The sequence below is a fragment of the Chiloscyllium plagiosum genome, chromosome 31 (genome assembly GCF_004010195.1).
Source record: "Chiloscyllium plagiosum isolate BGI_BamShark_2017 chromosome 31, ASM401019v2, whole genome shotgun sequence".
NCBI lineage: Eukaryota > Metazoa > Chordata > Chondrichthyes > Orectolobiformes > Hemiscylliidae > Chiloscyllium > Chiloscyllium plagiosum.
The window spans coordinates 104,519-130,295 of NC_057740.1; the positions used below are offsets into that span (position 1 = coordinate 104,519).

Genomic DNA, 25,777 nt, shown 5'->3' on the forward strand with positions numbered 1-25,777 from the left:
CCCCCTCCTTTTTTCCCACCCTCCCTAATCTTACTGAAACATCTGTAACCAGGAACCTCCAACAACCATTCCTGTCCCTCTTCTATCCATGTTTCCGTGATGGCCACAACATCGTAGTCCCAGGTACCTATCCACGCCTTAAGTTCACCCACCTTATTTCTGATACTCCTTGCGTTGAAGTATACGCACTTGAACCCATCTCTGTGTCCGCAAGTATTCCCTGTCAGTGCTACCTTCTTCACAGCCTCCCTACATTCTTGGACATCCTGGGGAGGAAAGGGGGGGGGGGGGGGGGGGGGGGGGGGGAGTGGAGTTGCATTGCTGGTCAGGGATGAGATCACAGCTGTGCTAAAGGAGGACATTATGAGGGGTTTGAGGAGTGAGGCATTATGGGTGGAGCTGAGAAATAAGCAGGGTGCAGTTACATTGTTGGGGCTGTAATACAGGCCTCCCAACAGTGAGCGTGAGGTAGAAGAACAAATAAGTAAACAGATTATGGAAAGAAAAAGAAGCAATAGGGTAGTGGTGATGGGAGATTTTAATTTTCCCAACATTGACTTGGATACACTTAGTGTCAGAGATCTGGATGGGGCAGAATTTGTAAGAAGCGTCAGGAGAGTTTTCTAGAGCAGTTTGTCAACAGGCCGACAAGTGAAGGACCTGGTACTGGGGAAGGAACCAGGACAGGTGGTAAAAGTTGCGTGGGGGATTTCTTTGGGAACAGTGACCACAATTCTGTAAGTTTTAGAATACTTATAGTCAAAGATGAGAGTGGTTCTCAGGGATGAGTACTAAACTGGGCCAAGGCCAATTATATCAAAATTAGGTAGGAGCTGGGATTTGTGGATTGGACACAGCTATTTGTAGGGAAGTCCACATTTGAGATGTGGGAGGCTTTCAAAAATAGGCTAAAGATAGTCAGGATAGGCATGTCCCGTTGAAGGCAAAGGATAGGAAAGGCAAGATTTGTGAACCGTAGATGACAGAAATCGTACGTATAGCCAGGAGGAAAAGAAAAGCATACATAAGGTCCAGGCAGCTAAGAACAGAACGGGCCCTGGAGGAATATCAGAAGAGTAGGACCAGTCTTAAACGAGGAATCAAACGAGCAAAAAGCAGTCATGAAATAGCTTTAATGGGCAGAATTAAGGAGAATCCCAAAGCCTTTTATTCGTATATAAGAAGTAAGCGGGCAATTAGAGAAAGGATTAGTCCACTAAAAGATATCGAAGGAAGGCTGTGTGTAGAACCTGAGAGAATGAGTGAGGTCCTGAATGATTACTTTGCATCAGTGTTCACTGAAGCGAGGGACATAATGAATGTTGAGATTAGAGATAGAAGTTTGAATAGTCTGGATCACGTTGACATAAGTAGGGAAGATGTGTTGGGTAGGCTGGGGGTTATTAAGGTGGACCAATCCCCAGGATCAGATGGGATCTATCCCAGGTTGCTGAGGGAGGTGAGAGAGGAAATAGCTGGGGCACTGACAGACATCTTTGTGACATCTTAAATACAGGTGAGGTGCTGGAGGACTGGAGGGTTGCTCATGTTGTCCCCCTGTACAAGAAGGGTGGTAGGGATATTCCGAGTAACTACAGACCAGTGAGCCTGACATCAGTGTCGGGAAAGCTGCTGGAGAAGGTACTGAGGGATAGGATCTATTTATATTCAGAAAAGAATGAGCTTATCAGAGATAGGCAACATGTTTTTTTTGCAGGGGAGATTGTAGCTTACTAGCTTAATAGAGTTCTTTGAGGAAGTGACCAAGTTGATAGATGAAGGAAGGGTTGTTGATGTCATACACATGGACTTTAGTAAGGCATTTGATAAGGTTCCCCATGATAAACTAATAGAGAAGGTGAAGTCACATGCTGTGCAGAGTGTTCTAGCTAGGTGGATAAAGAACTCGTTGAGCAACAGGAGACAGAGAGTAGTAGTTGAAGGGAGTTTCTCAAAATGGAGAAAGGTGACCAGTGGTGATCCACAGGGGTCAGTATTGGGGTCACTGTTGTTTGTGATATACATAAATGATCTAGAGGAGGGCACTGTTGGTATGATCAGCAAGTTTGCAGATGACACAAAGATTGGTGGAGTTGCAGAAATACAGGAGCACATAGATAGACTGGTGAGTTGGGCAGAGAAGTGGCAGATGGAGTTCAATCCAGCCAACTGTGAGGTGATGCATTTTGGGAAGTCCAATTCTAGAGCGAATTATACAGTAAACGGAAGAGCCTTGGGAAAGGTTGATGAGCAGAGACATCTGGGAGTGCAGGTCCATTGTACCCTGAAGGTTGCTGCACAGGTGGATAGAGTGGACAAGTAGGCATATGGTATGCTTGCCTTCATCAGACGGGGTATTGAGTGTAAGAGCTAGCAGGTCATGTTAAAATTATACATGACATTGGTTCGACCACCTTTAGAATACTGTGTATAGTTCTGGTCGCCACATTACCAAAGGATGTGGACGCTTTGGAGAGGGTGCAGAGAAGGTTTACAAGGATGTTGCCTGGTATGGAAGGTGCTAGCTATGAAGAGAGGATGAGTAGGTTAGGTTTGTTTTCACTAGAAAAAAGGAGATAGAGGGGGGACCTGATTGAGGTTTACAAAATCATGAAGGATATAGACAGGGTGGACAGAGACAAGCTTTTTCCCCGGGTGAAGGATTCAATAATGAGAGGTCATGCTTTCAAGGGGATACACACGGCAAGTACTTTACACAGAGGGTGGTGGATGTCTGGAATGCGTTGCCAACAGAGGTGGTAGAGGCAGGCATGGTAGATGCATCTGGACAGATGCACGAGTAGGTGGGGAGCAGAGGGATACAGATTCTTAAAAATTGGGCGACAGGTTTAGGCAGTCGATTTGGATTGGCTCAGGCTTCGAGGGCCAAATCGCCTGTTCCAGGGCTGTAAATTTTCTTTGCTCTTTGTTTTTTCTTAGTAGTGTCTAGTTGACTAGGAGAGCCAAGTACTGGAGTATAGGAGTTGTGAGGTCATGTTGCAGCTACAGGACATTGGTGAGGCCACTTTTGAAATACTGCACTCAATTCTGCTCTCACTGCTATAGGAAGAATATTCAACTTGAAAGGGTTCAGAAAAGATTTATAAGGATGTTGCCAGAGTTGGACGGTTTGAGAGAAAGGCAGAGGCTGAGTAGGCTGGGGTTATTTTCCCTGGAACGTTAGAGGCTGAGGCTTTTCACCCATCTATGTGCCCCAACCTAATGAAATCATGGGGCACATGGACAGGGTGAATAGCCAAGGTCTTTTTCCTGGGTGGGGGAGTCCAAAAGTAGAGGTCATAGCTTTAAGGAGAGGGGAAAGATTTAAAAGGGACCTTGGGGCAGATTTTTCACGCAGGGGATGGTGCGTTTATGGAATGAGCTGCTACAGGAAGGAGTTAAGGCTGGACAATTAAAAGACATCTAAATGGATATATGAAGAGGAAGGTTTAGAGCGATATGGGCAAAATGCTGGCAAATAGGATGAGGTTAATTTAGGATATCTGGTCAGCATGGATGAGGTACAAGTGAAAGTACAACTCAATGCACTCCCCACTGACCACAGGGCCACTGACTGAGATTAAAAAATTTACATCACGGGTTCTTTTACAACTCAATGTTCTTCACCATTGTATTCGGAATGAACATCCAGTGCACACATTAATATAGCTCCTCTCATCGGAGAGTCAGCAACTCATTCCAAAAACAAACTCCCTCCTGAGTCAGCATTCTCTGATGGCTTTGGATTTGCTTCAGACATAATTTCCCAGTTTCACTTTGGGTTCACTTGCGAAAACCATCCAAAAGCTCAAAACAACAAATATAATTTTCCCAATATTCAACGTAACAAGACATGACTCAGCCAGCCTTCAAGGGAGACAGAAAAGAAGTATTGTCTCCATCACTTCATCTGTCACATTTAAATCAGGCAATCATTTAACCGTTTTCCATTTCTTATCGTTTTTTGTACCATCGCTGCTTCCCTTACTTGATGTGCTCCAGCTGGAACAGACATTGATTTGAGTGGTTCACACCTGAAGGTGCAAGTCTCCTGTATATTCAATCTGCTGGATGAGGTTTTGGGTTACACAGTGCGTGACTCAATTCTGACTGCAGGAACCAAGATGTTCAATAAACAGATAGCACCTTGTTCAGGTCCAATTACCTTGTGTACTCAAAATGCTCTGAACAGCGTTAGATGACAGTTTTTATAGTGATAGCCTACAATTTTGGTCAGTTGTAATTGTGTTGCCACATTAAACCCAATCATGCTTCAAGCTGACAAACCACATCAAAGGCAAGCTGCCCCCTCTGCACAGTGAAGAGGATATATCGGATATTAACTCTGTGTCAGTTACTGCCGGTGATCACACAGATCTAGAAGGCCATCAATGTAGCTCCTATTACACATTAGACTGGCACTTTCATGTAGGCCTGAGAGAGCAGTCCTTCAGGAGACAATGTGACCTTCTGGGTGAATGTTAAATTTAGATGCCCTCTACCTGCCCAAGTCAAAACAGAAGAAATTTTGGGGAGGGGGTGAATATTGCTCATTGGATACCTAAGCTTTACCCTGCTGTCAGTCTGCTGTCATCCCCAGTCAGGCCAAATCCAACCCTCACTCCTTGGACTTGTCATTAGCTCATCATTTCAAAGCCTGACAGAAAGTTGGGTGGCACAATGGTTCAGGGGTCAGCGCTGCTGCCTCATAGCACCAGGGACCCAGGTTCGATTCCAGCCTCGGGTGACTGTCTGTTTCGGAGTTTGCATGTTTTCCCCCTGTCTGCATGGGTTTCCTCCCACAGGTGGATTGGCTATACTAAATTAACCATAGCATCCAGGGATGTGCAGGCTGGTGGGTTAGCCATGGGAAATGCAGGGTTACAGGGATATTGTAGGGGGTGGATCTTGACGGGATGCTCTTCCGAGGCACAGTGTTGACTCAATGGGCTGAATGACCTGCTTCCACACTGTAGGGATTCTATGAAACGTTTCCGACCCTCACAGGCCTGCCAAAGCCAGAACTCCCTTCTGGACTCACACCCAACCTGTCCACTCAGACTGTCCCCCTGAGCTTGCTGAGTATACCCAATGGGCTCTCCTCTGCCCATCACCCCTGACCCGGGCCTCAGACTCTGAGTGAGTCACCATCTAAAAGAATCCAGAAGAAACAAACAAAATCTTGAGCAACCGACATTCGAAGCACAGGACAATGACGCAAATTGAAGGACAATCCCACAATACAAGATGATTAGTCATCCTGGAGGGAGGTTCAGCAAAGATTCTGCATACAACCTGATAACATAGAACACTGCCCTGCCAAAATTCAGGAGCCAAGCAGACAGGAGGTGCATGCAACTTCTGTCTAAAGTGTTAGCACAAAAGAATAAGGAATAGTTCATAGAATAATGTGGAAGCAGGCCATTCGATTCAAAACCGTACCACCGAAGAGCACCCAACCCAGACTTACCCCATTCCTGCAACCCTGCATTTCCTCTGGCTAACCTAACCTGGGAGAAAGTGAGGCCTGCAGATACTGGAGATCAGAGTTGAAAAGTGTGGTGCTGGAAAAGCATAGTCGGTCAGGTAGCACCCAAGGAGCAGGAGAATTGACATTTTGGGCAGAAGCCCTTCATAAGAATGCTCAATCGACCTGCACACAATGGGCAATTTAACACAGCCAATCCAACTAACCTGCACATTTTTGGACTGTGGGAGGAAACCAGAGCAACCAGAGGAAACCCCCCACACACAGGGAGAATGTGTGCAAACTCCACACAGAGGATGGAATCGAACCCAGGAATCGAACACAATGAGGCAGCAGTGCTAACCACTGAGCCACCGTGCTGCCCATTGATGTGACACACGAGATGGAGATTTTCAGATGATAGAATCTGCAGACTTCAGCCAAACATTACTTCACAGGTCACACTTTCCCAGAAAATCACAACTGGGCATGGCCAAAGCTGGCTGATTATCAGATGCCAATTGATATTTGGTTAGAATTCTGGTTGCTCCCAGTGCACACTGATTATTCACATTAAAGACCAGGTCAATACAGTCACAGCCTTCCATCAATTTCAAGTTGTTTTTGTGACTGGGAAAGATCCCAGCACACTTTCAGAGAAGAACAGGAGCATCTTCCATTGGTGACCCGATATAGAGGGAAAGAGGTTGTGTTTATTGATGGCTGATCATGGAGCTTCAAAACATGGAGCCAACAAGGGAGAGAATTGAATCACTGATATAATGTAGGAAATACCTTTGGGTTGGGAGCAAATTGCTCATTGTTCTGAACTCATCTTTATTGATCAGTGCATTGAGTATAGGAGTTGAGAGATCATGTTAGGTTGTACAGGACTTTGGTTAGGCCACTTTTGGAATACTGCATTCAATCTGGTATCCCTGCAGTAGGAAAAATATTATTCAACTTGAACAGGTCCAAAAAAAGATTTACAAGATGTTGCCAGGGTTGGAGGATTTAAGAAATAGGGAGAGGCTGAAAAGGCTGAGGCTTATTTTCCAGGAACATCAGAGGCTGAGGGATGACGTTATAGAGGTTTATAAAATCATGAGGGGCATGGATAGGTTGAATCACCAAGTTCATTTTCTCAGGGTAACAAAACTAGAGGGCTTAGGTTTAAGGTGAGAGGGAAAAGATTTAAAGGAACGTAAGGGGCAACTTTTTCACACAGGGTGGTGCGTGCATGGAGTGGGCTGCCAGAGGAAGTGGTGGAGGCTGGTATAATTATAACATTTAAAAGATGTCTGGATAGGGATATGAATAGGAAGGGGTTAGAGAGATATGGGCCAAATGCTGGCAAATGGGACTGGATTAGTTTAGGATATCTGGTTGGTGTGGACATGTTGGACCTAAAAGTCTGTTTCCATGCTGTACATGTCTATCAAGAGTGTGATGCTGGAAAAGCACAGGAGGTCAGGCAGCATCCAAGGAGGAGGAGAATCAACGTTTCAGGTATAAGCTCTTTATCAATAACGATGCTTGTAGGCCGGGGGCTGAGAGATAAATGGGAGCAGTGTGGGTCTAGGGGGAAGGTAGCTAAGAATGCAATTGGTAGATGAAGGTGAGGGAGAAGGTGATAGGTCAGAGAGGAGGGTGAAGCAGATAGATGGGAAAGGTGATGGTCAGGAGGGCAGTGCTGAGTTGGAGGCTTGGGATAGGGATAATGTGGGAGGAGGGAAATTGAGGAAACTGGTGAAATCCACATTGATCCCATGTGGTTGTAGGGTCCCAAGGCGGAATATGAGGTGTTCTTCCTCCTGATGTCAGGTGGTAAGGGTTTGGTGATGGAGGAGGCCCAGGACGTGCATGTCCTTGATGGAGTGGGAGTGGGAATTGAAATGTTCAGCCATGGGACTGTGGGGTTGGTTAGTGTGGGTGTCCCAAAGATGTTCTCTGAAATGATCCGCAAGTTGGTGTCCTGTCTCCTTGATGTAGAGGAGACCACATCGGGTGCAATGGATACAGGAGATGACATTGGTAGAGGTATAGGTACATTTCTGTTGGATGTGGAAGGATCCTTTGTGGCCTTGGACAGAGGTGAGGGGGGTTGGGGAGGTGTGGGTGCAGGTTCTGCAAATCCTGCAGTGGCAGGGGAAGGTGCTAGGAGTGGATGATGGGCTGATTGGGGGCATGGACCTGACGAGGGAGTCACCGAAGGAATGGTCTCTCCGAAACGCTGATAGAGGAGGGGAGGGAAATGTATCTCTGGAGATGGGGTCTATTTGTAGGTGGAGGTAATGGCGGAGGATGATGCACTGTATGTGGAGGTTGGTGGTGTGTCTGGTGGTGGGGTCCGTTTGTAAGTGATGAAAGTGGCGGAGGATGCTCTGGTGGAGAGGTCCTATGACACGATTGGATATATATCTCTATGATATGATTGGATTCAGTCTTTTGGTAAATGGGAACACAGAGCAAGAAGACCATGTCAGTCTCACCACCCTGACAAACGTATCTTTAAGATAGGAAATAAATAATATTGGCAAAGGCTGCTCAGTAAACGTGTTTCCTTAAAATCATAGAGTCATACCAGTACAGAAGAGGCCCACCTGCCTGTAGAGTCTGACTGACAATAACCATCCGAAAGTGGAGAGGTAGGAAGATTGAGAATTAAAGAGCAGGAATTCCAGAGCTCGGAGCCTCGGAAACTGAAGCCATGGCTAGGTGAAGAAATTGGGAGGCACTTGCCAGAATCACTGAAATGCTTGTGCTTGAAGCAGATTGCCCTTTGCCCTGTCAGGAACACTGCAAAAGTCAGCCAAGAGAGGCCAGGAGAGCACACACAGGCTCCTAGTAACCACTTTATCCTCAATTTGCACCCAGTGAAGAGGTCATTGCCAGGAGGTGAATCGGGTGATAATTGGCTTGGCACTAGTGATTTACAAATGGTCACCCTTTCACAGACTGGTTGAACTTGAAATAATGAATAGTCATACCTCCAGATTTCATCGTGAAGAGACACAGTCAGCAAGCAAGGCTGTTCAATTTCACAGTTGAAACTTTGAAGAGGTCATTGCCAGGAGGTGAATCGGGTGATAATTGGCTTGGCACTAGTGATTTACAAATGGTCACCCTTTCACAGACTGGTTGAACTTGAAATAATGAATAGTCATATCTCCAGATTTCATCGTGAAGAGACACAGTCAGCAAGCAAGGCTGTTCAATTTCACACATGATTTGGAGATGCCGGTGTTGGACTGGGGTGTACAAATTTAAAAATCACACAACACCAGGTTATAGTCCAACAGGTTTAATTGGAAGCACACTAGCTTTCGGAGCGACGCTCCTTCATCAGGTGATATTGGAGGACTCAATCATAACACAGAATTTATAGCAAAAATTTACAGTGTGATGTAACTGAAATTATACATTGAAAAATTGATTGTCTGTTAAGCCTTTCATCTGTTAGAATACAGTGATAGTTTCGCTTCTTTCATGTGTAAATCACAAAACCTTTTTTTTAAAGTTGCATTCTCGGGTTAGCTGTTAACAATGGTGATAGCAAGATAATATGTTGAAGGTGTTGGCCCCCTGTGTTCTCTGTCTATGCCATGTCGTTTAGACTGATTCTAATCTAAAAAGTGAGGTAACAGAGTTTTACATAAATTCATGCAGTTTTTGAGCTCAGAGTTCTACATGAATGCATGCAGTTTTTGAGCAAACTACAATGTAACTCTGCAAGTACAAATTCACCCCACAAAATATATGTGTGCATGTGGATCTTTGTCTGTCTGTGTGTGTGTCTATCTGGGGTGGAGGTTGTTAGTGTGAGAAAGTGTGTGTGTGTGTAGTGAGTGCAGAGTGTCTTAAGTCTGTGAGGGGGTGCATATGTGAGTGTGGGAGTGTGTGTGTCTATAAGGGTGTGTGTGGGTGTCTGTGTGCGCGTCTGTGTGTACCTGTGTCCATGTGTATGTGAGAATTTCACACAGTTCACATTGTTTGGGCACAGCCCTTTGACAGTCATGGCCCCAAGGCTTTTCCATCTAATCCTCTGAGTATCAGAGCAGCAACTCAGCACGAAAATAACAACGGCAAGCAGCTACCAGCTCGTGTGCTTCGCATGGCCAATGAGTTAATGAAGGAATGTTTGACGCAGTGATGTTCTGCCTCATTAGTCTCTCTGCTTCAAATGTGCAAGTGAAATTCATTTCTACCCAGTTCAGAATGACAGGTGACTGGAAGGTGGAACTAACTCCATCAGTTCATGTAGAATTAAATTGTTCTAAGAGTTCGGAATGCAACATATTCCATCGATGCATTAAATGTGGTAACTCAGGCCATCAGCAGCTGAATCTGGATGTACGTACATGCAATTATTTTTATTGTACATCATATTGTTGCCATCTACAGCTATCCTCAAGACTATGAACAAAGAACAAAGAACATTACAGCACAGGAACAGGCCCTTCGGCCCTCCAGGCCTGCACTGATCCAGATCCTTGATCTAAACCTGTCACCTATTTTCTAAGGATCTCCATCCCTCTGCTCCCTGCCCATTCATGTATCTGTCTAGATACATCTTAAATGATGCAATGTGCCTGTCTCTACCACCTCCTATGGCAATGCATTCCAGGCACTCACCACCCTCTGCGTAAAGAACTTTCCTTGCATATCTCTCCTAATCTTTTCCCCTCTCACTTTGAACTTGTGACCCCTAGTAATTGAGTCCCCCACTCTGGAAAAAGCTTCTTCCTATCCATCCTGTCTATACCTCTCATGATTTTGTATACCTCAATCAAGCCTCCCCTCAACCTCTGTCTTTCTACTGAAAATAATCCTGTTCATAGCTAGCACCCTCCATACCAGGCAACCTCCTCTTGGTGAACCTCCTCTGCTCCATCTCCAAAGCACCCACATCGTTAGTAATATGACCAGAACTGTACGCAGTATTCCAAATGTGGTTGAACCAAAGTCTAATAAAACTGTAACATGACCTGCCAACACTTGTACTCAACCCTGTCCGATGAAGGAAAGCATGCCATATTCCTTCTTGACCACTCTATTGACCCACATTGCCACCTTCAGGGAACAATGGACCTGAACACCGAGATCTCCCTGTACATCAATTTTCCCCAGGGCTTTTCCATTTACTATACAGTTCACTTTTGAATTGGATCTTCCAAAATGCATCACCTCACATTTGCCCAGATTGAACTCCATCTTCCATTTCTCTGCCTAACTCTCCAATCTATCTATATTCTACTGCACTATCTGACAGTCCCCATCAGTCTGTACTTCTCCATCAATCGTAGCATCATCTGCAAACTTGCTAATCCTCCACCTATACCTTCCTCCAAATCATTCACATATATCACGATCAACAGTGGTCCCAACACAGATCCCTGTGGAACAGTTCTCCATTTTGAGAAACTTTCTTGCACTACTATTCCCTGTCTCCTGTTGCCCAGCCAGTTCTCTAGCCATCTAGCTAGTACACCCTGGACCCCGTGCGACTTCACTTTCTCCATCAGCCTACCACAGGGAACCTTACTGAAGTCCATGTATATGACATCTAAAGCCCTCCCGTCATCAATCAACTTTGTCACTTCCTCAAAGAATTCTATTCAATTGGTAAGACGTGACCTTCCTTGCACAAAACTATGTTGCCTACCACTGATAAGCCAAGCTTCTTCCAAATGGGAACAGAACCCATCCCTCAGTATCTTCTCCTGAAGCTTCCTTACCACTGACTTAAAATCATAGAGTCAGTCATACAGCAGGGGAACAGACCCTTCAGTCCAACCAGTCCATGCTGACCATAATCCCAAACTAAACTAGGCTCATATCCCTCCAAACATTCATGCATTTATCTAAACGCGTTTTAAATGTTGTAACTGTACCCATATACACCACTTCCTCTGGAAGCTCATTAGATACACAAACCACTGTCTGTGTAAAATAAATTGCCCCTCGTGTCTTTTTTAAAATCTTTCTCCTCTCACCTTAAAAATATGCCCCTTAGTCTTGAAATATCCAACCCCAGGAAAAATATACCTTCCATTCACCTTATCTATACCCCTCATGATTTTAGCGTCATTTAAGATGTATCTGGACAGATACATGAATGGGCAGGGAGCAGAGGGATACAGATCTGACTTCAGGCTCACTGATCTATAATTACCTGGATTAGCCCTGCTACCCTTTTTAGACAAGGTGACAACATTAGCAATTCTCCAGTCCTCTGGGACCTCACCCACGTTCAAGGATGCTGCAAAGATATCTGTTACGGCCCCACTTTTTCCTCTCTTGCTTTCCTTAGTAACCTGGGATAGATCCCATTCGGATCTGGGGACTGGTCCAGCTTAATGCCTTTTAGTCTACCCAATAATTCCTCCCTCCCTATGCTGAATATCTATCCCTAACCTCAACATCCATCATGTCCCTCTCCTCGGTGAATACAGATGCAAAATACTCATTAAGAGTATCATCGATTTTCTCTGACTCCACGCATAACTTTCCTCCTTTGTCCTTGAGTGGACCAATGCTTTCTCTAGTTACCCTCTTGCTCCTTATATATGAATAAAAGGCTTTGTGGTTTTCCTTAACCCTGTTTGCTAAAGATATTTTATGATTCCTTTTAGCCCTCCGGCAGAGCCATAAAGTCATTGAGATATGCAACACGGAATCAAACCCTTCGGTCCACCTTGTCCATGCCAATCGGATATCCAAACTTAACCTAGTCGTATTTGCCACCACTTGGCCCATATCTCTCCAATTCCTTGCTATTCATGTACACATCCAAATGACTTTTAAATAATTCCTCATTTCAGATCAGTCCTATTTTCCTGATATTCTTCCAAAGCTTTGTCAGTTTTTAGTCACCTCGAAAAGGTTATGTTTCCTTTTTCCTCTTAGCTAGTCTCACAATTTCACCTCTCATCAATGGTTCCCTAATCTTGCTATTTCTATCCCACATTTTCACAGGAATATGTCTGTCCTGCACTCTAATCAATTGCTCTTTAGAAGTCTCCCAGATATCAAATGAGGATTTACCTTCAAAAAGCTGTTCCCAATCCACATTCCCCACCTCCTACTTAATTTTGTTATTGTTAGCCATCCCCCACTTTAGCACTCTTCCTTTAGGACCACTCTCGTCTTTGTATATGAGTATTCTAAAACCTACGGAACTGTGATTGCGATTTCCAAAGTAATCCTCTCCTGAAACTTCAACCACCTGGCCGGGCTCATTCCCCAACACCAGGTCCAGTATGGCCCCTTCCCAAGTTGGACTATTTACATACTGCTCTATAAAAACCATCCTGGATGCTCCTTACAAATTCTGTACCATCTAGACCTCTAGCATATGATTAAGGTGAAGTTACCATAGTGTCACCAGATCACAGTCCTGTTCTGTTAGAGAGACAGAGAGATGATTGGTGATGGTTTAACCTGAGGGTCACAATGCCTCAGCTAAGGGGAGAAATTGAGAAGGAAAATCCTTCATGGTGACCACAGCCATTATGGGAATTGAACCAATGCTATTTGCATCACTATCTATTAGGTCTCCAAATAAACTGAAACAGTAAATTATCACTGAATTCCCTGGCCTACCATCAATCTGCATACCCCCATGAGCTCACACCAACTCCAAACATACTGCCTAGTTCATCTATTATCTCCAAACCTACAACAGCAGTGACGTAGATAGGTTTATTTCAATCTCAATATAACCTTGCCATTAATCCCAGAATTGTAATCTCTTCCATCCCACACCACATCTCCTGTGGTTTTTGCCCATTCCTCAGGACCATTATGCATGACAATACAATAGAGTCAAGATACTGTATGGCAGACAGGGCTTTAACTCAGTTTGTGCATTATCAGGAGACTGGGATTCATTTACAGTGACCTGAAGAGCAACTTGTTCCATATAAAGGGTGGTTCGCATGTGGACTTAACACCAAAAGGAAGTGGTAGATGTTGGTACAGTACAACATTGAAAAGACATTTGGACAGGTACATGAGTAGGAAAGGCCCAGAGGGATATGGGCCAAATGCAGGAAAATGGGGTTAGTTTAGTCCGGGAGACCTGGCTAGCATAGACGAGCTAGACCAAAGGGCCCATTTCAGTGTTGTATAGCTCTCTGCAATAACAAGTTATGGAGTAATGTGACACCCAAGTGCTGTTTGGAACATGTAGAGAGAGCCATATAGAACAAAAAGAGATCCCCACTCTCAAGATCCTTCATCAGGTGTAATGGCCAACTCATAACTGAATTATGAGCTTGCTTTCATTAATACTTCTTAGTACTTTTTGTTATTTATATAAATGATTTGGATGCGAACATAGAACGTATAGTTAGTAAATTTGCAGATGACACCAAAATTGGAGATGTCGTGGACAGCGAAGGTTACCTCAGATTACAACAGGATCTTGATCAGATGGGTAAATGGACTGAGGCATGGCAGATGAAGTTTATTTTAGATAAATGCGAGGTGCTGCAATTTGAATTAGAATTGGAATTCCTATACTGCAGAATTAGGCCCTTCTGCCCAACAAGTCCACACCAGCCCTTTGAAGAGTATCCCACTCAAACCCATTACTCTACATTTCCCCTGACCTAACCTAAACATCCCTGAACACGATGGACAATTTATCCTGACCAATTCCCCCCAATCTTCATATCCTTGGACACTGCAGACAATTTAGCATGGCGTGGGGGCACGGTGGTACAGTGGTTAGCACTGCTGCCTCACAGTGCCAGAGACCCGTTCAATTCCCGCCTCAGGCAACTGTCTGTGTGGAGTTTGCATATTCTCCCCGTGTCTGCATGCGTTTGCTCTAGTTTACTCCCACAGTCCAAAAATGTGCAGATTGGGTGAATTGGCTGTATTAAATTGCCCGTAGTGTTAGGTGAAGGGGTAAATGTAGGGGAATGGGTCTGGGTGGGTTGCTCTTCGGAGGGTTGGTGTGGACTTCTTGGGCCGAAGGGCCTGTTTCCATGCTGTAAGTAATCTAATTCACCTAGCCTGCGCTGGGACTGGGACTGTTTTCCCTGGAGCATCTGAGGCTGAGGGATGACCTTATGGAGGTATATAAGATCATGAGGGGCATAGATTTGTACATCTCTATGACTCTGTGACCTAAAACTGGATTGAAGTAATCAACCATTTACTCTAAGATGTGGCATTCAATATTTTTCACTGTCACTGGCCATTTACCCTCTTAGCAATGGGTAGCACTGCTGCCTCACAGTGCCAGGGACACAGGTTCAATTCTAGCCTCAGGCGACTGTCTGTGTGGAGTTTGCACGTTCTCCCCATGTCTGCGTGGGTTTCCTCCCACAAAGTCCAAACATGCGTGGGCTAGGTGGATTGGCCATGCTAAACTGCCTGTAGTGTCCAAGGATATGAAGATTGGGGAAATGCAGGGTTACAGGGTAGGGGGGGTGGGAGTTGAGTCTGGGTGGGATGCTCTACAGAGAGACAGTGTGGACTATTGGGCTGAATGCTCTGTTTCTACAGTGTAGGGATTCTATGATTATATTCCCTCACTCTCAGTTGTTCCACACTTGCTTACTCCCTCACTTGCCAAGCCGCCTCTGTTCCTTAACAGGTCAGTTCTGCAGGTGGTTCATTACGAACCCAGTAAATGAACTGGCGGCACGGTGGCACAGTGGTTAGCACTGCTGCCTCACAGCGCCAGAGACCCGGGTTCAATTCCCGACTCAGGCGACTGACTGTGTGGAGTTTGCACGTTCTCCCCGTGTCTGCGTGGGTTTCCTCCGGGTGCTCCGGTTTCCTCCCACAGTCCAAAGATGTGCAGGTCAGGTGAATTGGCCATGCTAAATTGCCTGTAGTGTTAGGTGATAAGGGGTAAATGTAGGGGTATGGGTGGGTGGCGGGTCGGTGTGGACTTGTTGGGCCGAAGTGCCTGTTTCCACACTGTAAGTAATCTAATCTAATCTAATCTAATCTAAAACTACACTCTCCCCTACCCCCACCCCACTTTGTCATAGCCACACTGACAGACACAAGAAGAGGAGCAAGAGACAGCAGCACAATTCGGAATTCTGTCAAACTGAACCCCTCCTGTAAAATGTAATGAACTCCACACAGTTTTGAATGTATTTTTTGTGCAGTGAAGATGGGGAGGCTCCAGTAACATCTGAAAGGATAACAATCTTAATGAAAAGCCACTCTGCCAATTGTTCACTCTTGTGAAATGGTTGATAATTCAAAGCAAGGTTCAGTATCAATCCATCAGCAGTCAACCCTAGGCCAGATGAACAGATCCTGATCCACAAGTGGGGAAAAACAATTAATTCAATTACTTCCCAATTATCCAGAAGTCTTTACTCAATTGAATCAGGCACTTTTAAAATTAGAGAATAGAATGTGAACAAGTCTCACGATCTTCAGCTATGTGGTTTCTCAATATGGCTCCAGTTAACAATGTTGCAATTATTAACTTTGTGTGTGAGCCAATTACAGCACAAGCTCAATGCAAAGTGCTGCTTTATCTGACCAATGACAAAAGGTGCACACAGCTTATAAGTGCAAATTGTGCATTAAACAGTGCCTTTCCATACTTGCTTGTCCGCTGAAAAGAGCAGATAGGATGTCAATTTATTATGCCGTCCAACTGACCATATCGCTGATAATGCAGCTCTCGCTCAGTATTGCCCTACAGGCTCAGCATGCATGAAGTTTTTAAATCTCTGGAATATAAAGTGGAGCATAAACGTTTGAGTCAGGGACTTGAGTGTTAGCCAAGTTCTGATGAGTTTTGAGTGCAGTACAGTCAGGAATTGCAGGGAGGAAAACAGCTAGCAATACTTCAGCCTATGGGTGATTTACTTCTTTAGTGTAAATGTCAGCTTAATCTGCAATTGTGCGTACTATAAAGGATCCATTAATATTCTACATAAAAGATCCTGACCTCCAAGTTAGACTGCAGCATTGTATTCTTCATTCATTCTCAGGATGTGGGCATCACTGGTAGGGTTGGATTTATTATCATTCCTTAGTCATAGAATCATACACCACGGAAACAGACCCTTCGGCCCAACTTGTCCATGCTGACCAGATTTCCTTAACTGAACTAGTCCCATTTGCCTACATTTGGCACATATTCCTGTAAGCCTGCCTTATCCATGTACCTGACAAAATGTCCTTGAAGTGCTGTAAATTTTACTCGCCTCTGCTACCTCTCCTGGCAGCTCATTCCATACATGCACCAATGTGTAAAAATATTGCCCCTCAGGCACCTTTAAATCTTTCAGCTCCCACCGTAACCCTATGACCTCTAATTTTGGACTTCCCCATCCTGGGGAAAAGTCCTTGGCTGTTCACCTTATCTATGCCCCTCATGATTTTATAAACCTCTTTAAGGTCACCCTTCAGTTTCTGATGCTCCAGGGAAAAATGTCCCAGCCTATCCAGTCCCTCCTTATATCTCAAACCCTCCAGTCTCAGTAACGTCCTTGTAAATCTTTTTTCCACCCTCTCCAGTTTAATCACATCCTTGCTATAGCAGGGTGACCAGTATTATATGCAGTATGCCAAACGTAGCCTCACTTCCCTCCAAATGTCTTGTCCAGCCATAACATGACATCTCAACTTCTGTACTCAATTCTCTGATCAATGTAGGCAATAAACTCCATTGGCCATTCCTTGGCCAACTGGTCCAGTTGATCAAGATCCCGTTGTATTCTTAGATAACCTTTTTCACTGTCCACTATACCACTAATTTTGGTGTCATCCAAAAACTTACCAGCCATGCCTCCTACATGCTCGTCCAAAGATCTCTATAAATGACAACAGTGGACCAAACACTGATCCTTGCGGCATACCGCTGGTCACTGGCCTCTAGTCTGAACAACAAACTTCCACCACCATCCATTGTCTCCTACAATCAAGCCAATTTTGTATCCAATTGGCTAGCTTTTCCTGGATACCATGTGATTTAACCTTACTAACTAGTTGTTGTGGTTCTGTTCGCCGAGCTGGGAATTTGTGTTGCAGACGTTTCGTCCCCTGTCTAGGTGACATCCTCAGCGCTTGGGAGCCTCCTGTGAAGTGTTTCTGTGATCTTTCCTCCGGCATTTATAGTGGTTTGAATCTGCCTCTTCCGGTTGTCAGTTCCAGCTGTCCATTGCAGTGGTCGGTATATTGGGTCCAGGTCGATGTGCTTATTGATTGAATCTGTGGATGAGAGCCATGCCTCTAGGAATTCCCTGAACAGCCAGGGAATTCCTAGAGGCATGGCACTCATCCACAGATTCAATTAATAAGCACATCGACCTGGACCCAATATACTGACCACTGCTATGGACAGCTGGAACTGACAACCGGAAGAGGCAGATTCAAACCACTATAAATGCCGGAGGAAAGATCACAGAAACACTTCACAGGAGGCTCCCAAGCGCTGAGGATGTCACCTAGACAGGGGATGAAACGTCTGCAACACAAATTCCCAGCTCGGCGAACAGAACCATAACAACGAGACCCGAACTACAAATCTTTTCTATTATGCTGGACCTTGTCGAAGGCCTTGCTAAAGTCCATGTAGACACTATCTATTGCTCTGTCTTCATCTATCTTCTTGGCCACCTCTTCAAAAAAAAACTCAGTCAAGTTTGTGAAACACAATTTCACATGCATACAGCCATGTTGACTATGCATAATGAATCTTGCCTTTCCAAACACATGCAAATCCTGGCTCTCAGAATTCCCTCCAACAACTTACCCACCACTGCGATCAGGCTCACTTGTCTGTACTTCCTTGGCTTTTCCTTGCAGCCTTTCTTACATAATGGCACAAACGTAGCCACCTCCAGTCTTCTGGCACCTCACCTGTGGCTGTCAATGATACAAATATCTCTGCTAAGGGCCCCGCAATTTCTTCCTTAGCTTCTCACAATGTCCTGGAATACACTTGATTAAGTCCAGGCGATGTAACTACCTTTATGCATTTTAAGACCTCCAGCACCCCCTCTACTGTAATGTGGACTCTTTCCAAGACTTTACTATCTATTTCTGAGTTCCCTCGCTTCCATGTCTTTCTCCACAGTAAATACGGATGTGAAATATTCATTTAAAATCTCACCCATCTCCAATGGAGCCATGCATTGATGGCCTCATTGATGGGGGGTCTATTCTCTCCCTAGTTATTATTTTGCCCTTAACATACTTGTAAAATCTCTTTTGGATTCTCCTTAACCTTCTCTGCCAAAGCTATCTTATGTTCTCATTTTGCCTTCCTGATTTGTCTCCCAAGTGTACTCCTACTTCCCAATACTCCTCAAGGGATTCACTTATCCCAGCTGTCTGTACCTGACATGTGCCCCTTGTTTTTGATCAGATCCTTAATATCTCTCGTCATCCATTGTTTCTTACTCCTGTCAGTCTTGCCCTTTATACTAAGAGGAACTTGCTGTCCTGGAGCTCTTGTTATCTCCCTTTTGAAAGCTTTCCCACTTGCCAGACATCCCTTTACCTGTGAACAGCCTCCCCCAATCAGCTTTTGAAAGTTCCTGTCTAATGTCATCAAAATTGGCCTTGCCCCAAGTTAGAACTTTAATTTCTGGACCAGGTCCATCCTTTTCCATAAAGATATTAAAAATAATAGAATTATGGTCACGGGTCCCAAAGTGCTCCCCCACTCTCACCTCAAGTCGCTTGCCCTGTCTTAATCCCCAAGAGGAGGTCGGGTTTTCCCTTTTCTCGCACGGCTATCTGCATATTGACTGAAAATATTTTCTTAAACACACTTAAAAATCTCCCCATCCAAGCCCTTAACACAATAGCAGTCCCAGTCTATGTTTGGAAAGTTAGAATCCCCTACTATTATAATTCTATCATTCTTACAGCTATCTGCAATCACCATACATATTTGCTCCTCAATTTCCTGCTGACTACTGAGGTGGTGGGGGGGGCATCATAGAACAATGCAATCAAAGTGATCACTCCCTTATTATTTCACACTTTCACCCATTTGACTTCACTGGATGATTCCCCAGGAATATTCTAAGTACGACTATGACTTTTTCCCTAATCAAAAATGCCATTCCCCTCCTCTCTTGCCTCTCCTTCTATCCTTCCAAGAGAATCTGTACCACAGAACATTGAGCTGCCAGGCCTGTCTCTCTCTCTCTCTCTCTCTCTCTCTCAGCTGTGTTTCTGTAATAGCTATGATATACCAAACCCATGTTTCTCTCCATGCCCTGAGTTCATCTGCCTTACCTCACAGGCCTCCTACACTGAACTAAATGCAGTTTAATTTGTCAGTTTTCCTTCAATCTCTGCTGAGCTCTTTTGTCTACCTTGTCTGTTTGACTTGCCCTCTTTAACTTCTGTATCAGCCTTAACCTTCTCTCCTGTCTCACTCCTGCTTAGGATCCCACCTTAGGTTTGCTGGGGAGAGCTTGGACACCACATTCATGAGCTGCTTCAGTCCACATGGTGACGGTACTCCCACAATGCTGTTAGACAGAAAATGCCAGGATTTTGACCTAGTGACAATGACAAACGTTAAAATACTGTGTGGTTTGGAGGGAAGCCCTTGAGGTAATTGTCCCTGGTCCTTTAAGGTCAAGGAGATTCATTTTCACATAACTGCTTCTTCTTTCTCTTTTCTAATATCCAGTTTGGCTATTTTGTAGGAACTACAATGTGATTTATGCTACAACCATGGTATTTTCCCTCTGCACCCAGCTCACATTTATTTCACAGAAGTAATGCAAAAAGATTTTGATGCTTTAAGCAGTCAGTTTGGTGGCATTTGATTTAGATAATTGTGGTTTCAAATCCCATTCCTGGTGTTCTAGCCAATACTCATGCACCAGCCAGTATCTCCAAAGCAGATCCTCCAGTCATATGGTCTGTGGGATCTTACTGGGTACAATTTGGCTTCTGCGTTTTTCTCAACAGTGACTCCACCTCAAAAATACTTGAGTGGCTGTAAAGTATTTTGGGACATTCAGAAGTTGTGCTTTATAGATACACATTCCTTCTTTCTCTGTTTGATTTAGCCCCAATGCCTTTTGAATTGTCCTCTATCTGCTAGGATTTCCTCAAAAAGATCAGAACAATTGGTGAACGCATTTTAAAGGTATTTGAAATACCGTCAAGTTGTATTTACATATGTTCAGCCTCATATGATAGATCTCTGACGGTTAGATCCCAGATTCAGTAATAGTTGCAACTAGTGATCTCCCAGCTCTTAGCCAGCTCTATCCCACCACCCGAAGTCAGAAAAACAAAAGCAAGAGAGCTGAAATTGGGAAGGCAGCTTTTTTGGGCTTAGTGTAGACAGGATATTCCTGGGGGGATCATCAGTGAGGCCACATGGGTAAAAGTGAGAGATGAGTGAGGGGTGATCACTTTGATGGGATTATATTATAGGCACCACCCCACCCCACCCCTCCCCATCCCTCCCCCCCAATAGTCAGCAGGAAATTGAGGCGCAAATATGTAGAGAGATTGCAGATAGCTGTAGGAATAATCAGGTTTTAATAGTAAAGGACTTTAACTTTCCAAATATAGACTGGGACTGTCATAGTATTATGGGTTTGGAAGGTGAGAAATGTGTTTAAGAAAACTTTCTCAATCAATATGTTTTCCTTCAAAGCTACCTGAATGGCCAAGAACTCTCCAGTCATTGTGTGAGTGACAGGAGAAGGCTGCAAAGCTGATGTGCAATAAGCACAGACCACAGCCAGGTCGGATCAGCGTCCACAATACAATTCTTATTGAACATGTAGCAGTGGCAGGAAAGCCCCTCTCCTGTAGAAAGGGAACAAGCCAAGATACAGGTTCATCAGAAACTATTTTGTGAGCGAGCAATATTTTGTGTCCATCAATACATCAAGGGGGAAGTTCTTTTGTGGAATTTGCTCTGATTGGGCTAAGGGATGCCATGGATGTAAAAGACAATTTAACATCAGGCAGCCGACACCAGGTTGGTGAATCTCCCTTCATTCCACACAGCTTCCCCTTCAGATCCCACATTAATCCTTTTTGCAAACGTTTGCCAACTCAGTGGCAGCTTTGTTTCTGTGAATCTGTGTCCACAGGGACCAAGACTGTCTGAATTCATTGCATTCAGGCAGAACACACACCACATAGCAAGTGCCTTGACAATATTTGATTCCAGATTTTCATAGCAAGCAGCCATTCAATAACCCAGTGAACCAGCCTGAAATGGAGCCTGAATTCAGAAATAGACTGGAGCAAAATGAGAATAAGTTTAACTGATTGATTTGAGAATCAAGTAGTAGCAGAAGGTATAGAGTGGAAAGACAGCAACATCAGCAAAACATGAACAAGAACATCACTTTGTACAATTCATTTGTTTTAAACCTTACAATGGAAACAAGCATTATAAATTAATTAGCTTGCATAACTAGAAGACTGAGCATAGTTAATGATCTTGCAAACACCATTAAAGAGGCAAAGGAAACATATTTACACAGCTCCTTGGGTTTTGAAGCCAGTTGAGTACTTTTGAATTGCAAATGCTTTTGTAATGAAGGAATCTACGCCCCACTCCCCTCAGACACCTTCCAGCGTTTGTACTACCAGAGCACTGGCCATTCTTTGCAAGCATTTGGATCAACATTACCTAATCAGTTTGCAGGAGTCATTTCAAAATCTGTGCTGCTGACCTGGCTACATTAGATATTGAATCAATTGATAAATAACTCAGTTTGAAGTGAGATAGAGCCATAGAGTCACAGAGATGTACAGCCTGAAAACAGACCCTTTGGTCCAACTTGTTCATGCCAACCAGATATCCTAAAATTATCTATTCCCATTTGGCAGCATATGGCCCATCAGCTTCTAAACCCTTCCTATTCATAGCCCCATCTATATGCCTTTTAAATGATATAATTGTACCCACCTCCACCACTTCCGCTGGCAGCTCATTCCATACATGTACCATCCTTTGAGTTGCTCCTTAGGTCCCTTTGAAATCTTTCCCCTCTCACCTTAAACCCACACTGTTTAGTTTTGAACTCGCCCACCCCAGGGAAGATTTACCTATTTACCCTATCCATACCCCTCATGATTTTAAAACCTTTACAAGGTCATCCCTTAGCCTCTGACATTCCAGGGCAAATAGCCACAATTTGTTCAGCCTCTCGATAGAGATCAAACACTCCAACCCTGGCAACATCCTTGTAAATCTTTTCTGAACCCTTTCTAGTTTCACAACATCCTTTCTATAGCAGGGAGATCAGAATTGCACACAATATTCCAAAAGTGGCCTATTTAATGCCACAATATGATCACCCAACTCTTATACTCAATGCAGTGACCAATAAAGGCAAGCAAATCAAGTGCCTTCTTCAATATCCTATCTGCCTGCGACTCCACTTTCAAGGAACTATGAACCTGCACTCCAAGGTCTCTTTGTTCAGCAATATTCTCCAGGACCTTACCATTAAGTGTCTAAGTCCTGCACCTATTTGCCTTTCCAAAATGCAGCACCTCACATTTATCTAAATTAAATTCCATCTGTCACTCCTTGGCCTATTGGCCTATCTGATTAAGATCCTGCTGTACTCTGAGGTAACCTTCTTTGCTGTCTACCACATCTCCAATTTGGTGTCATCTGCAAACTTACCAATTGTACCTATGTTCACATCCAAATCATTTATACAAATGACAAAACGTAGTGGACCCAGCACCCATTCTTGTGGCACTCTGCTGGTCACAGGCCTCCAGACTGAAAAGCAACCCTCCACCACCACCTTCTGTCTTCTACCTTCAAACTAGTTCTGTACCCAAATGGCTAGTTCTCCTTGTATTCCATGTGATCTAACCAGGCTACCACAAGGAACCCAGTCGAATGCTTTACTGAAGTCCATATTGATGCTGCAAGTTGAAGTCTGAATCCTGAGATCTAAATGCCCTGACCTCAGCTGATGCCTTAATAAAGTGCTGTGGATATGAAAGAAAAGATTATATTTATATGTATGACTACAGCATGTGACAAAGCACTTTACTGTCAATGAAATGAAGTCACTATAGTAAAATCCCACAAACAGAAAGGAGATAGGAACTAACATTGAGGGGTAAATATTGGATGAGGCAGCAAAGGAAAATCCTCCATTCTTGGGCCCAATGATCACGTGTTGAAAGGATTTCTTCAAATTACCTTGGCTCTGCAAGTATAGGCATGGCCTTGTTTAACATCTCACCGAAAAGCACCATTGACAATGGAGCAGTCCTTTGTACTGCACAGCCGAGATAATCATTGAATCCCTAAAATGCGGAAACAGATCATCCAGTCTACACCGACCCTCCAAAGAGCATCCTACCCAGATCCAGCCACTCACCCTATCCTATCCCCATAATCCCACATTTCCCATGGCTAATCCACCTAACCTGCACATCTCTGGACTCACCCAGACATGGGGAGAACGTGTAAACTCTACACAGACAATGAGCCGAGGGTGGAATTGAACCTGAATCCCTAGCACCATAAAACAACTGTGCTAACCATTGGTCCACCATGCCGCCCAAAGTCCTAAATTCCAATGAATGGATTAAAATCACAGAAACGTAACAGCGCAGGAGGCCATTCAACCCATCATGTCCTTTATACATGCATCAATATTTACTGCCAATTTCTTGCTCTTTTCCTCCATTCCCTTGCACATTGATGCTCTTCAAATAATAAAAAGCCGTCTCGAATGCCTTCATGAAACCACATTGCCAGACAGTGTAGTCTAGACTACTCACAAAGTGGGAAAAGTTTTTTTTGTAGCATCACATTTGCAAACCCTTGGCCCTCAGGTTGGGGGAGGGAGTGTGCGCTGGCACTGAGCCACTGTTGCATCAATGGAGGTCTCACCCTCCAGGTTCAAGTCGAGAGTCCAGGAGCTGTCTGGAAAGGTCACACATACCCCTACTCCGAGTGTGGACACCGGGGTGTCCTGCACATCACAGAGTCCCTTGTGAACTGTGAACACGAAAAATAGCACTTAAAGGGGTCATTCACCTCACTGCTGCAATCGTAGTTCAGACACAACTGCACATCGTTTAAAATTATTACAAATAAAATGTTGTTTGTCGCACATAAATAAATACCTCACACCTCAAATTCCGGCTCACCCCCACCACTGTCTGGCAACAGAATGTAAGTATGTCCCTATAATCTTGAGAAGTCAGTGCCTGACGGAAACCGCAATCCGCATAGACACACACAAATGGAAAACTGTGTGTGTGTGTGTGCTTTAACTATGCAGTCAACACATGGCAGAAATGAGGGGTATAAAAGGGGTAGGCAGGTATGCAAATCCAGAGTGAGAGAACGCAGCTCTCAACTCTCTGTCCATTTAGGAACGGTGTCCCCTCTCACTTTTCGATCAGATTAATGTTTCTGTTCACAAATAATGGGAGGGGGTGTCCTTGACAGCACAACCGCCAGCGCCGATACAAAAGCAATTCAATTCAAATCCTCTCCCGCAGCCAAGGCGCTTGTTGCTGCCCAGTCCATTCAAAAACGGTTTATTTTGTTGAGAGAGAGAGAAATCCATGCTGCTCACCTTTTGTTACCGCAGAGCTGGGGAGGAGAGGGAGAGAGCTCGCTCGCTGCAGTCTGCCTGGATGTGAATCTCTCGGAGGGAGGGGGAGCAGGCAGATGTTGGAAGTGAAAAGGCAGCCGGACTGGGGAAGGAGGGGATTCTGTTCACGGCCGCCTGTGTCCGGGACCAGAGGCGGGGCTGCAGGGGGGTGTATTCTCCATCTCCAAGGCAGGAAAGGCGGGGTGGGGGGTGGTCTCAGAGACCCTCTCCCGGGCAAGCAATGAATGACTCTGGCTCAAGGTAACTGTCCAGCAAGAGTCAGCTGGTTACCATAGAGAGAGCTCAGAGCTGGAGTCAAAACAAAGAGGGAGAGCTCCCAGTCCATCCAACAGCTCCCCCAGCACAATCAGGGCCGGCAGCCCGCTCCCCCGACCCCACACAAGGAGAGCCTGTTCGCTCATGAACGTCCTTGAAAATTAAACAACCCCTTAAAGGGACAGCCCCTTTCAGCACCACCCACCCGCGGGTATCCTGCAGGCTGGGGGAGAAGAACCAGAGGGAAATAAAAACCCTTTTGCATCAATGATTTCAGGATCGCAACTTGTATTTCCGTAAGGTTTAACAAATGGATCACTGGAGTGTTATGGAACAACATCCGACAGGGGAGAGGGAGAAATGGGGAGGGAGGGAGGGAGGGAGTGAGGGGGTAATGAGGAAGGAGTGAGGGACAAATGAGGGTAGGGTGAGGGGAAAGGAGGAGGAAATGTGGTGGAAATGA

General features: G+C 44.7%; 1 protein-coding gene across 1 annotated transcript in view; it reads right to left on the reverse strand.

Moving 5' to 3' along the window:
* plppr3a (phospholipid phosphatase related 3a) overlaps positions 1–25,475 on the reverse strand; it is a 129,981-nt gene extending 104,506 nt beyond the window's left edge. Inside the window, exon 1 of the mRNA XM_043720758.1 lies at positions 25,021–25,475. The gene's annotated coding sequence lies outside the window, so the exon portion shown is untranslated. The remainder of the gene's footprint in view (positions 1–25,020) is intronic.
* Between the last annotated feature and the right edge of the window lie 302 nt (positions 25,476–25,777).